Consider the following 14,275-nt stretch of genomic DNA (forward strand, 5'->3'; position numbering starts at 1 on the left):
GGCCCTCTTCTCCCTCCTGATCCTGCTCTTAAGATCCCTAAAGATGTTCTGTTGTAAAATTAAATTAGTACTTTTGTTACTGGAAGGGGGATCCCCTCTAGGGCCCGAGAGTAGGCTCTTATCTAACACTCGGAAATGAACTGTCCAAGGAGACACATGTACTGACAAAGCAAAAGACTTTATTGGGAAGGGGTGCTCGTGTGGAGAGCAGCAGTGTCACGGAACCCAGGAGGACTGCTCTGCGACGGGCTCGCAGTCTCAGGTTTTATGCTAATGATTTAGCTTTCCGGGTTGTCTCTGGCCAATCATCTTGCTTGTGCCCATATCTGGTCTGAGTTTCCTGGTGGCGCGCGCATCTCTCGGCCAAGATGGATTCCAGGGTGAGGGTTTCTGGGAGGCTGGCCTATATCCTGGGCTGGCGTCTCCTCCCTCTCTTGGCCCCTCCCGAATTCTCCCGGTTAGTTTTCAGTGGCAGCACCATGTTCCTAATCCGGGCCTCCTGTGGTGAGACAGCGCGCGCAAACGGTTATTATCATCGTGCCTGGCCAAGGCAGGCCGTTTCGGTGAACGGTTCCCTAACACTCTCAGGTAGGAAGAACATTGGGTTAGAGTTTTTCTTTATGATACTTACTTTGTGGGATTTGCTCTGCGAGAAAGCTTAATTGTTTTTTCCATAACAGTTTTTCTCTAGCATTCTAGCTCCAGGGAGAGAACTTAAAATAGGAGGGAGACTTTGTGGGAGATTATATAGAAGCTCCCCCAAATATACATAATGAATATGGAGTATCTGGGCTAAGAACACTCTTTTCCCTTCCAGTTAAAGAGTAAAGATTTTCTTTTTATTCAAATGACAACTAATGTTTTGTCAGGGTTAAAATCCTTCAATATGTTAGTGTGACAGCTCTTTTAGAATTTGTCTAGCAGGTTTTCCGGTCCGCACTGGAAAACCCCTCGTGAAGAAAAAAATCCTTCAAAATGTTGACTCACCATTATATTCTCTCCTTCAGTACACAGTTCAACAGTTTGGCATTTTTTTCTCATTCTTTACGGACTTCAGGTGACAGTAGCAAAGCAAGATGGTGCTGAGGAGAGGCGTGGGGGTGGGTCTAGGTGTTACCATTGTGGAAGGAAAATAAAAAAGGAGTCAGTATCTCTAAGAGAGCTCTGTAAAATGGAGCCAGGAGGCTGCTGAGGAAGTGTGAGCTATGCATGGCTCAACCTGGAAGGAATCTGACCTTTTGACCACTGATTGTCCTAACAAAGTCATCCAGAAGGTCTGCCAGAAACTCAAGGTATGGATTGGACCCTTACCCTAAAATAACTCAAGGTAGCCTATCTGCTTATTGTATCCCTCCCCCAAATAACTCATCATTCCTTAAGGATAAATACTTCCTGACTTGTGTCAGAGTCAATCACCATTTTCACGGGGCAGCTCTAATAACCTTGGGACTTTTTGCCTTTATAAGCCCCTGACTCTTCCTCTTCCCCAGAACACTTTCAGTCTTACTGAAATCTGTGTCTTACTGGAATCTGTGTCTCCTGAATTGCAGTTCTTAAGACCACAAATAAAACTCTTTGTTATTTGCAGCCTTGGTACTGATTATTGCTTGACACCATTTAGTGGCTGGTGAAGGAGGGAAGGAAGTGAGCCTGCTGGGTCTCTGTTTCAACATGTATAAAAATGGAGATTTACTTCAGAGGTCGTATTGTGAGGAATAAATGAGACAACATATGTGAGAGAGATTAGTAAATTGTAACACAACATTAACTGTTATTGCAGAACTGCTATTGAAATAATGATATGGACTTAGAGCTCTTTTTAGGTGGGCAGAGTTAGAAAGAGTTTACCCAATAAGTCCTTCAATGGCTTGGATTCCAGGTTTAAAAAAACAAAACCAAAAACACTGTCTAAGGCTGATTAAACGTAATTTCAAATATTGTGAAATCTTCCATAAGTATCTACTCTGCTATTAGAATAAAAGTTAAGAGCATTTAAAAAAATAAAAACTAAACTTTAGGTAGAGACTAAACTGTCTCATGATTTCAAACCCAATTCTTTTTACTAGGGAAAAAAAATTTATTCCTAACATTCTTCCACTCCATCCAGCCATCCTTCATTCATCAAATATTGTCATCATATCCCTGCCACATACTATGCTTAGAAAAGACTACAGATGAAAGTACATTGGATTGGCATCAAATTTACTTTAGTTTGTGACCCCTTTAGCCTCCCTGCACCCTGGCTTACCCACCCACATTCTCTACTCATCCTGTCTCTTTATTGAACCAATTCTACTCAATCTTCAAGTACATCTCCAATTCTTTTTCCTCCTATGAAGAAATCAGCGGTGACTCCAGCCCTTAGCAGTCTCTCTTTATTGCACTTACTTCTAAAACCACTCATTTTGCACTTACCATGTGCTCCTCTGAATGGTTAGCAACGATTTATTGTATACTTGGGTTTGCCCATCCATCCATCGGAATATTCCACGGATACGTATTAAGTACAATTATGTACTAGATATCAAACTAGATGATAGTCGTGCAGTGTTGTCATAGCACCTACCCTTGTTCTTACATTCTCATTCATACTCTTCGGATTTCCAATATTGCTCTAGGAAGGGAAGGACTATGTCTCAGCCTGGAGTCATGGAATTTGGAACCGAGATATACAAGAAATGTATACAGTTGACCCTCTGTATCCCCAGGTTCTGCATCGGTGGATTCAACCAACTGTGGATCAAAAATATTTAAAAAAAAAAATTCCAAAAAGTTCCAAAAGCAAAACTTGAATTGGGTGATCACAGGCAACTATTTACATAGCATTTACATTGTATGAGTTATTATGTAAGTAATCTAGCAACGATTTAAGTGTTGGGAAGGATGTGCTAGGTTATATGCAAATACTACACTATTTGTATAAGGGATTTGAATATCCACAGATTTTGGTGTCCTCAGGGGGTTTTGGAACCAATCCCTCTTGGAGACTGAGGGACAACAGTATCTATTCATCTATAACTACCCAGTTTCTATTTTAAGCCTTTTTCTGCCAGAGTGGCAGAAACTAAATGTCAGTGAATTCAGAGATTTCTCCTTCTTCCCCCGAGAGAAGGACCCCAGGGTTGTGTTAGAGTTCCAGAGAGTTTAACCTGAGCCAAGACTAGAGAGTAGGGTTGGGAGGGGGTGTGCCGCGGGTTCCTGCTGTAATCTATCCACACAGGCATCTGCTGAAATGGCCTTTGCTCAATTAGCTGCTTGGTCGGTAGTCCACATGCTGGCCTGGAAATGTCTTTTGTCCTTACCCACATGACTCTAGGCAGCTCTCTTTGCTGCTTCTCTGCCACTTCTCGGTACAGAATGTTCATTTTCTGTCTCCCTTACCACGCAGAGAGACTGGAAACTGACAGGCTACTTAAGATCCTATTCGTCTAGACATACCACCAGGCAGCCATTTATTCTCTGGGTTCTGTATCCTCCCTGAGGATCTATTTGGAAATGATGCACAGGTCTCTTTCTCTCTCTCTCTGTCTCTCATCAATGTATTAAAGTATAACTGACAAACAATAAATTGCATATGTTTAAAGTATACAATTTGATATTTTCTGCTCTATGTATACACTTACAAAACCATTGCCACAATCCAGATGATAAACATATCCATCATTCCCAAAATTCCTTTATGCCCCTTTGTATTCCCTCAGTTTGTTCTCTTTTGTCTCTCTCCTCTTGGACCTCAAAAGCCTTTATTAGGACCTGCCTAGAAAGCAGGTCTGGTGCCCTCTCTCTGGAAAACACCATTCCTACATTCTCCTTGTTTTCCCTCTGGCTGTATCCCCTTGCTCAAGACCGGGAAACCTTTTCTCTAGCTGAAGGGGACATGGGAGAAGAAAGCCTTGCCTTTATTGATCATATTTTCTCTCACATCTCTGGTATATGCTGTGAGGGTCTCAGTTATGGAAACACAGAAGCCAGCAAAGGACTGCTTTTTTCTTTCTGCCCTTAGATCATTTCTCTGAGGCAATGATACACAGGTTGCAACTGCTTGCATGGCTGATTGAAGGGTGGGTGAGAAGGGAGGAGTAAGGTATTGGGGAGAGGGGATATCAGCTAATAAGCACCTACCTGCTGTATAAAAAATAAATAAAATTCAAAATAAAAAGAATGGTAAAATGTATTACTTTTCTAATGCTATACTGAGGGAATAACCAGAAATTTTAACAAAGTTGAATACATAAAATATTTGTATAAAAAGTAAACTATTGCAAGTAGCCTAACTGGTCATGGTTAAATGAATTATGTACATAGATATAATATTATGGAATTATTAAAACTATGTTTACAAAGAGTTTTTAATGATATGGAGAGTGTTTTATAATGATACATGAGTAGAAAAATAAGATATAAAAGTTAATTGTTACATCATTAAGAATATTTTCAAAAGTGAGCAGAGAAAAAGAATGGGAGAAATCACATCAACATGTTAATAAAAATGAAAAATTTTTGGGTGGTTTGATAATGGACAATTTAAATTTTCTTCTGAATTCTCCATGTCATTAGAAAATTTGACTTAAAAATGTGAAGGTCAATGTTGAGTTCGCTTTTTTCTCTTTACTTCAGTATAAAGTTTTCACAAACTGCAGTTACTTCTTTACAACAAGTTTTAAAATATTTACTATCAAAATACTCTTCCTAAGTACACTGAAATATAAAAAGTCATTTAAATTTTCTTGTTACAGTATTTTTAGTAGTTAAGTACAGTTCTTTGTGTGTGGATCTTCTTGTGGAAGCAAATTAAATTTGGTATGTGACCCCTGCACCTTAATAACATTTAATCTACAGCTGACCAAATAGAAAGTGTAGCCTCTTTTGTTTAGAGACAAAATAAGTTGAATTCTACCCTGTATCAATTCTCCATCTAAATTTGCTTCACCTTAAAGATGATGAGTCTTGCTTCAAACCCTAGTGATGGATAAAAGCAGGCAAGCAACTTGCAGATTCCTGAGTGAGTTAGAGACATTGCCAACCCCTTGTCCTACACCCTCAGTCTGAATCACAGACCTAAATTATAGGGAAACATCCCCAATTCCAAAACTGATTGAAATGACAATTTCTGGTTACACGCTTATTTTTGTTTTAGATTTTGAGCAGGTCACTTGCATTTAAGAATTTAGGACAAACGAGATTTGTTTAGAGAATAATACTGTAGAAAACAATGTGTTAAGAGCATTGGGCATTTTGAGGTTGGAATAGGGAAGAAAAGCTTTTATACATACTTTCATTATACAAAGACTTAGCAGATGTAACTCCTGTCCTGAATTAACCTGGGGAGGAATATTGCTGGAGGAGTGCTGTGTGAGAGAGCAGATGAAATGACGGAGAAAAGGCAGGATTGAGAGGGGCAGGGCTGAGCAAGGTTCAATGACACCTCTACTACCTGTATAATTATGGCATTAAATTTCAGTAAATCCATAGCATATCACCTAAAATTTAAAAAAAAATTATTTTTGATTATTTGTAGACTGTTTCCAGAAACAAATCACATAGCATCTGGGAAAGTGCCTCTAGGGGTAAACAAGTCCTCTATTAGTCATGAGCAATAGACTGAGTTATAAAATCACATCTGGAGAATTACATTTCAAAAGACTCATCTTTTTCCCTTTAATTTCACCAGGCGCTGAGCCAGGTGTTTTACATGTTATCTCATTTGTTTTCTCTGACAACATACAGCACTAAGGTAGGTATTATATCAATCCCACTTTATAGATGAGGATCAAAGCCTTAAACAGTCAAATAAGTTGCCCAGTGTCACTCAACTCAAATGGGGAGTTGACACTAGATCTGCTGAACTCCAGTGTCCGTGACTTCATCCCCATAGATTCACAGGAAAACAGGGCATACTATTTAACGGTGAGTGTACAGGAAAGGAGTGTGGTGAAGAACTCACAGAAGGTAGCTATTGTGTGGCCAGAAAATAGAAGACGTGAAGTAGACTTACATAGTAGGCTCTATTTATAGTGACTGTTATCCAACAAAGAGGTGAAAACATGTGATGAGTGTGTTTGAAACTGAATCAGTCTGGAAAGAATAAAATGAGAGTCTAGTAGGTTGGAAAGAAGTCCAGATGCTACCAGGTGAATAGGCAGATCTAGGAAAATTATAGACATGTCTTAAGGACCTGATTGTTGACCTAATATCCTCTGATGGATGTAGTTTCAAGCACATGCAGCTTTAAAATAATTTCACCTTGATTGCCTGTGGTTGGAAGTGAGTCTTTGGGAAGTAAAATGTATTTTCTTTCCTCTTGGGAGCCTTGTGCACCGCCTCAAATAGCCTAAATTAAAGGAATTGCTTTGGCTTGTGTGTGTTGATAAAATTACCATTTAAAGCAAACAGAGGACTTAAATTTTTCAGAAGGGGAGGAAATTAGAGACAGAAAATTGGTAAGCTGTGACATCTGCACGGAATTCTTGTCTGAAGTTCAGAAAGGGAATAAGCTATGTAAAAACTTTTCTTGAGAGATATGAGATAGTGCTTTAATCTAAATGAACAAAACAGGAATGTGATGACTTAATTAAATAATCTGGTAATTTCCATATAGTCCAGTTTCCAGGAAGGAAAGAGACTTTTCACTGTGATGTTCATAGTAACGTGATTCAGACAAATGATGTAGAAATGTAAGACAACAGAGACCAAAGGTGACTCCTGTCTGGAGGCTTAAAACTAGCTAGGCAGAGATAAGACCATTAGGGGGCTCTGATTAAGCACCAGTTATAAATGGGAAAGGCAGTTACCTTGCTACCCTTGAGAAGAGAGAGCTGAGCTCCTGGGACTGTTGATGAGAAGGATTGAGCTGAATATGCAGATTTCAGATGCAGCCTAACTTTAATCAGTCCCCAAGAGAATGCCCTGCCCTCCATTCCAGAATGGAATCTGGAAGGTAATTTGTGAATGGCAGCTTGTTACTGTTGGGCCAGGCCCAACAGAGGCATATCAGTCAGAAACTACTCCAGCTCCAGCTCGTTTAAGACAAACGATTAACTATAGTCATTACAATTTCTAAATTGATTATAGAATAGGTAGAAAATAGAAGAAACAGAAAGTTACGCTTTCAGCGACAACTTTGGGCTCGTGACACAGAGGTGAGCTTTTGTCTCTCTTATGGTCAGTAAAGTTGCCATGACCAGCGTCAGGATCTGGAAGAGAGTGCAATTTGGAACATACTACACAAAAATCATGACAGTGCTTGCCAGTAGAAACAAGAGAGCCACAGAGGTACAGCCTCATTCTTAATTCCCCCTTTTAATTATTATAGAAGTGTTGGTGGAACTTAAACATGTCTGGAGCTCTAGCTGCAATGGAGTCCAAGAAATGTGTTCTGACTTCAGAGAAGTGTAGCAGAAGCATCGTGTGTTTGGAGAGGCAACTTCTGTTGTGGGCCAGATAGCTACCCGGGACAATGTTCCTTATCTATCAATTTTTTTTTTTCTTAATGGAAAACTTTTCATGTACACATTACCAAATAACAAAAAGAACTAAATTTTCTTTTACAATTTATGTAGCCAAATGATCATTTTTCCTCCTTTCTTGGAAGGAGAGGGTGTGATATTTGTTATTTTGGGGGAGAGTTGTAGAAAGTGGATGGCAAAGCTTATATTTTTCCTTTAAAAAGATTAGCCCTCTGTCCCAAATGCTGTATTCCTCCTGGCTATATTGGAGCTAACTACCCAGAGGAAGTGTGTTCTGACCCAGGTCATGGAATCCAGAGTCACTAAGGGAGGGGTGCTTTTGATGCAGGTAGTCAGTTTCTCATTTTATATAATTTCACGTGCTTTTCTCCCCCTGCAAAGTTCTTAGATACTAGGGTTGCAGCTGAGAAAAGAGTAGGTTCTTATTCTGTCTTCCAAACCCCTGTCATGAGGAGGAATCTATGTAAGTTAATGTCTAAAATATTTAAATCATAATTTTATACTGTTACAAAGGATGTACTTTCTGGCAGATTATTATTATTGATATTTTAAAAGGAAACTGTCACCACTCTTTTCAATGTATCTAATAGAATCTAAATTAAAAGATCTACCTAAATTAGAATAATTCTCTGGAATTAGTGAAATCGTTCCAGATAATAATCCTATTATTATATTACTATCCTAATCCTATATGATACTATTATTAATATATATTATTATATTATTTAAGCATATATTGTTATCTATAATTTTCTCATTTCTAATCAAATATATTAATTGAAATGTATTTTATTTCCTATGGTTCTAAGTCTCTAAATGTTAAAACATATTTTCTGGTTTGAGTTATCGTTATGAGGGTTATTAGTACACAATTGATTGAAACAACATAAAGATTACAAACTAATTAAAATATAGAAGAGAAAATTGGTTTTTGCAAGTCCATGAATGGGATTTTGCCCCTCAGTGTTCAAAATTTTAGGATAAATATGAAATTCAAGCACACATGCTATTCTAATTTTTTATTTTTATAGAGATGGTGAAAGAACTTGTTCACATAAACAGGTAGATGGAAATAGGAGTTTTATTTATAGCAAAGTCACTCAAGCACTTGAACTCCTGAGGAGCTATATGCTGAAAATCTCATAGTGAAAAGATAGGCTGCTGCCCATGCCTTGTCTTACTTGTTAACTCTTTTGAATATCACACTTGGGCCATATTTTTACTTTGATGGAAGTAAAAAATTGGAAATTATCTACTTAAAAATATATTTGGTACTCAGCTACTAGAGTCATTCAATTTCTCAATTTCTGGAAGTTGTACCAGAAGGTAGACTTGTCAGTTGACAATTATTCATACCATTTCTCGTATGAAAGCTTGTAAAACTGCATATATTGAAAATGAGGAAACTAAAATAATGTTAATACATTAAAAATTTTTTTTTACTAAAGTATTTCTATTATGAGCTTTCAATATACTTTCAACAAAACCTAGAAGATACAAATTTAGTTCATCCATTTTATGGAAAATGCCTACCATATAACTTGGAAAAACTAGCTCTCATTGTGAAAAGAATCAACATAATCAGACTTACTTTGAGATGGATAACTTGTAATTGCATGACCAAGGGGTAATCACCTCACGTCTAAATGCGAATTCTGAGATAGAAATATTTGTTAAATGTTCCTTAGAAATTCCCTTTTTTATCATTAGGAAATGTACCTTTTTTTTTTTTTTTTTTTGGTACGCGGGCCTCTCACTGTTGTGGCCTCTCCCATTGCGGAGCACAGGCTCCGGACGCGCAGGCTCAGCGGCCATGGCTCATGGGCCCAGCCGCTCCACGGCATGTGGGATCTTCCTGGACCGGGGCACAAACCTGTGTCCCCTGCGTCAACAGGCGGACTCTCACGCACTGCGCCACCAGGGAAGCCCAGGAAATGTACCTTTTAATGCACGGTGATACACTTGGTCTTGGAGTCTCTTTTATCTGATATTAAAATACCCACTCCATCTCACTGCATGGTAGTTCTTTTTCCATTCATTTGCTTGCACTTTTTAAATATTTAGAAAGAGTGGGTATTTTAAAGTATGTCTCCTTTAGGCAACATATAGTAGAGTCATGCTTTTATATTCACTCTCATTCTCTGTCTTTAGAGAGACTGACAAAGATGAAATGTTTAGATTATTAACTTTTTTAAAAATAATAGCTTTATTGATCTATAATTCCTATAATTTAAAATTTACCATTTAAAAGAGTGTAATTCTGTGGCTTTTAGAATGTTTGCAAAGTTGTGCATCCATCACCACTATCTTATTTTGGAACATTTTCATTACCCACAAATGAAACCGTGTAACCATTAGTTATCACTCCCCATTCCCTCTCTCTCCAACCCCTCACAACCACTAACGTACTTTCTGTTTCTATAGATTTGCCTCTGCTAGACATTTCATATGAATGGGATCATCCAATATGTGGCCTTTGGAGACTGGCTTCTTTCACATAACGTAATGTTTTTAATATTCATCCATGCTGTAGCGTGCATCAATACTCCATTCCTTTTTATGGCCAAATAATATTCCATTGTATGGATAAAGACATTGTATATATCCATTTATCAGTTTGTAGATGTTTGGGTAATTTCCATTTCTGTTACTATGAATAATGCTGCTGCATTTGTGTATGGGTCTTTTGTAGACACAAGTTTTCAGCTGTTTTGGTTATACATATGGAGGTTGAATATATATATTCAGGCTGGTCTGGGTCACATGGTAACACTATGTTTAACATTTTGAGGAACTCCGAATTGTTTTTCAAAGTGACTGCACAATTTTACAATTCCTCCATATTTGAGGATTTAAATATCTCCACATCCTCATCAACATTTGTTTATTGTTCATCATTTTTGTTATATCCATCCTAGTGAGTGTGAAGTGGTATCTCATTGCTGTTTCTGACTTGCTTTTCCCTGATGACTCATGACATTGAGCATCTTTTCATATGCTTATTGGACATTTTTATATTTTCCTTGGAGAAATGTCTATTCAGATCTCTTTTCCATTCTTCAGTTGTGTTGTTTTCCTCTTCTTTTTTTTTTTTAACATCTTTATTGGGGTATAATTGCTTTACAATGGCATGTTAGTTTCTGCTTTATAACAAAGTGAATAAGTTATACATATACATATGTTCCCATATCTCTTCCCTCTTGCATCTCCCTCCCTCCCACCCTCACTATCCCACCCCTCCCGGCGGTCACAAAACACCGAGTTGATATCCCTGTGCTATGCAGCTGCTTCCCACTAGCTATCTACCTTACGTTTGGTAGTGTATATATGTCCATGCCTCTCTCTCGCTTTGTCACAGCTTACCCTTCCCCCTCCCCATATCCTCAAGCCCATTCTCTAGTAGGTCTGTGTCTTCATTCCTGTCTTACCCCTAGGTTCTTCATGACATTTTTTTTTCTTAAATTCCGTATATATGTGTTAGCATACGGTATTTGTCTTTCTCTTTCTGACTTACTTCACTCTGTATGACAGACTCTAGGTCTATCCACCTCATTACAAATAGCTCAATTTCGTTTCTTTTTATGGCTGAGTAATATTCCATCGTATATATGTGCCACATCTTCTTTATCCATTCATCCGATGATGGACACTTAGGTTGTTTCCATCTCCGGGCTATTGTAAATAGAGCTGCAATGAACATTTTGGTACATGACTCTTTTTGAATTATGGTTTTCTCAGGGTATATGCCCAGTAGTGGGATTGCTGGGTCATATGGTAGTTCTATTTGTAGTTTTTTAAGGAACTTCCATACTCTTCTCCATAGTGGCTGTACCAATTCACATTCCCACCAGCAGTGCAGGAGTGTTCCCTTTTCTCCACACCCTCTCCAGCATTTATTGTTTCTAGATTTTTTGATGATGGCCATTCTGACTGGTGTGAGATGGTATCTCATTGTAGTTTTGATTTGCATTTCTCTAAGGATTAATGATGTTGAGCATTCTTTCATGTGTTTGTTGGCAGTCTGTATATCTTCTTTGGAGAAATGTCTATTTAGGTCTTCTGCCCATTTTTGGATTGGGTTGTTTGGTTTTTTGTTATTGAGCTGCATGAGCTGCTTGTAAATTTTGGAAATTAATCCTTTGTCAGTTGCTTCATTTGCAAATATTTTCTCCCATTCTGAGGGTTGTCTTTTGGTCTTGTTTATGGTTTCCTTTGCTGTGCAAAAGCTTTGAAGTTTCATTAGGTCCCATTTGTTTATTTTTATTTCCCTTTCTCTAGGAGGTGGATCAAAAAGGATCTTGCTGTGATTTACATCATAGAGTGTTCTGCCTATGTTTTCCTCTAAGAGTTTGATAGTTTCTGGCCTTACATTTAGGTCTTTAATTCTTTTTGAGCTTATTTCTGTGTATGCTGTTAGGGAGTGATCTAATCTCATACTTTTACATGTACCTGTCCAGTTTTCCCAGCACCAGTTATTGAAGAGGCTGTCCTTTCTCCACTGTACATTCCTGCCTCCTTTATCAAATATAAGGTGACTATATGTGTGTGGGTTTATCTCTGGGCTCTCTATCCTGTTCCACTGATCTATCTTTCTGTTTTTGTGGCAGTACCATACTGTCTTGATTACTGTAGCTTTGTAGTAGAGTCTGAGTCCGGGAGCCTGATTCCTCCAGCTCCGTTTTTCGTTCTCAAGATTGCTTTGGCTATTCGGGGTCTTTTGTGTTTCCATACAAACTGTGAAAATTTTTATTCTAGTTCTGTGAAAAATGCCAGTGGTAGTTTGATAGGGATTGCATTAAATCTGTAGATTGCTTTGGGTAGTAGAGTCATTTTCACAATGTTGATTCTTCCAATCCAAGAACATGGTATATCTCTCCATCTATTTGTGTCATCTTTAATTTCTTTCATCAGTGTCTCATAATTTTCTGCATACAGGTCTTTTGTCTCCTTAGCTAGGTTTATTCCTAGATACTTTATTCTTTTTGTTGCAATGGTAAATGGGAGTGTTTTCTTGATTTCACTTTCAGATTTTTCATCGTTAGTGTATAGGAATGCAGGAGATTTCTGTGCATTAATTTTGTATCCTGCCACTTTACCAAATTCATTGATTAGCGCTAGTAGTTTTCTGGTAGCATCTTTAGGATTCTCTATGTAGAGTATCATGTCATCTGCAAACAGTGACAGCTTTACTACTTCTTTTCTGATTTGGATTCCTTTTATTTCCTTTTCTTGTCTGATTTCTGTGGCTAAAACTTCCAAAACTATGTTGAATAAGAGTGGTGAGAGTGGGCAACCTTGTTTTGTTCCTCATCTTAGTGGAAATGCTTTCAGTTTTTCACCATTGAGGATGATGTTGGCTGTGGGTTTGTGATATATGGCCTTTATTATGTTGAGGTAAGTTCCCTCTATGCCTACTTTCTGCAGGGTTTTTTATCATAAATCGGTGTTGAATTTTGTCGAAAGCTTTCTCTGCATCTATTGAGATGATCATGTGGTTTTTCTCCTTCAATTTGTTATTATGGTTTATCACATTGATTGATTTGCGTATATTGAAGAATCCTTACATTCCTGGAATAAACCCCACTTGATCATGGTGTATGATCCTTTTAATGTGCTGTTGGATTCTGTTTGCTAGTATTTTGTTGAGGATGTTTGCATCTATGTTCATCAGCGATATTGGCCTGTAGTTTTCTTTCTTTGTGACATCCTTGCCTGGTTTTGTTATCAAGGTGATGGTGGCCTCATAGAATGAATTTGGGAGTGTTCCTCCCTCTGCTATATTTTGGAAGAATTTGAGAAGGATAGGTGTTAGCTCTTCTCTAAATGTTTGATAGAATTCACCTGTGAAGCCATCTGGTCCTGGGCTTTTGTTTCTTGGATGATTTTTAATCACAGTTTCCATTTCAGTGCTTGTGATTGGTCTGTTCATATTTTCTATTTCTTCCTGATGCAGTCTTGGCAGGTTGTGCCTTTCTAAGAATTTGTCCATTTCTTCCAGGTTGTCCATCTTATTGGCATAGAGTTGCTTGTAGTAATCTCTCATGATCTTTTGTATTTCTGCAGTGTCAGTTGTTACTTCTCCTTTTTCATTTCTAATTCTATTGATTTGAGTCTTCTCCCTTTTTTTCTTGATGAATCTGGCTAACGGTTTATCTATTTTGTTTGTCTTCTCAAAGAACCAGCTTTTAGTTTTATTGATCTTTGCTATTGTTTCCTTCATTTCTTTTTCATTTATTTCTGATCTGATTTTTATGATTTCTTTCCTTCTGCTGACTTTTGGGTTTTTTTGTTCTTCTTTCTCTAATTGCTTTAGGTGCAAGGTTAGGTTGTTTATTCAAGATGTTTCCTGTTTCTTAAGGTGAGCTTGTATTGCTATAAACTTCCCTCTTAGAACTGCTTTTGCTGCATCCCATAGGTTTTGGGTCGTCTGTCTCCATTGTCATTTGTTTCTAGGTATTTTTTTATTTCCTCTTTGATTTCTTCAGTGATCACTTTGTTATTAAGTACTGTATTGTTTAGCCTCCATGTGTTTGTATTTTTTACAGATCTTTTCCTGTAATTGATATCTAGTCTCATGGCGTTGTGGTTGGAAAAGATACTTGATACAATTTCAATTTTCTTAAATTTACCAAGCTTGATTTGTGACCCAAGATATGATCTATCCTGGAGAATGTTCCATGAGCACTTGAGAGAAATGTGTATTCTGTTGTTTCTGGATGGAATGTCCTATAAATATCAATTAAGTCCATCTTGTTTAATGTATCATTTAAAACTTGTGTTTCCTTATTTATTTTCATTTTGGATGATCT

At 37.7% G+C, this 14,275-nt stretch overlaps 1 long non-coding RNA gene across 3 annotated transcripts in view; it reads left to right on the forward strand.

Annotated features, from left to right (window-relative positions):
* The first annotated feature begins 355 nt into the window (after positions 1 to 355).
* The window catches only part of LOC307195528, a 719,283-nt gene continuing 705,363 nt past the window's right edge, over positions 356 to 14,275 (forward strand). For all 3 annotated transcript variants that reach the window (XR_013830858.1, XR_013830859.1, XR_013830860.1), the window contains exon 1: positions 356 to 588. This is a non-coding gene — a long non-coding RNA (uncharacterized lncRNA). The remainder of the gene's footprint in view (positions 589 to 14,275) is intronic.

This window comes from Stenella coeruleoalba, assembly GCF_951394435.1.
Source record: "Stenella coeruleoalba genome assembly, chromosome: 12".
NCBI lineage: Eukaryota > Metazoa > Chordata > Mammalia > Artiodactyla > Delphinidae > Stenella > Stenella coeruleoalba.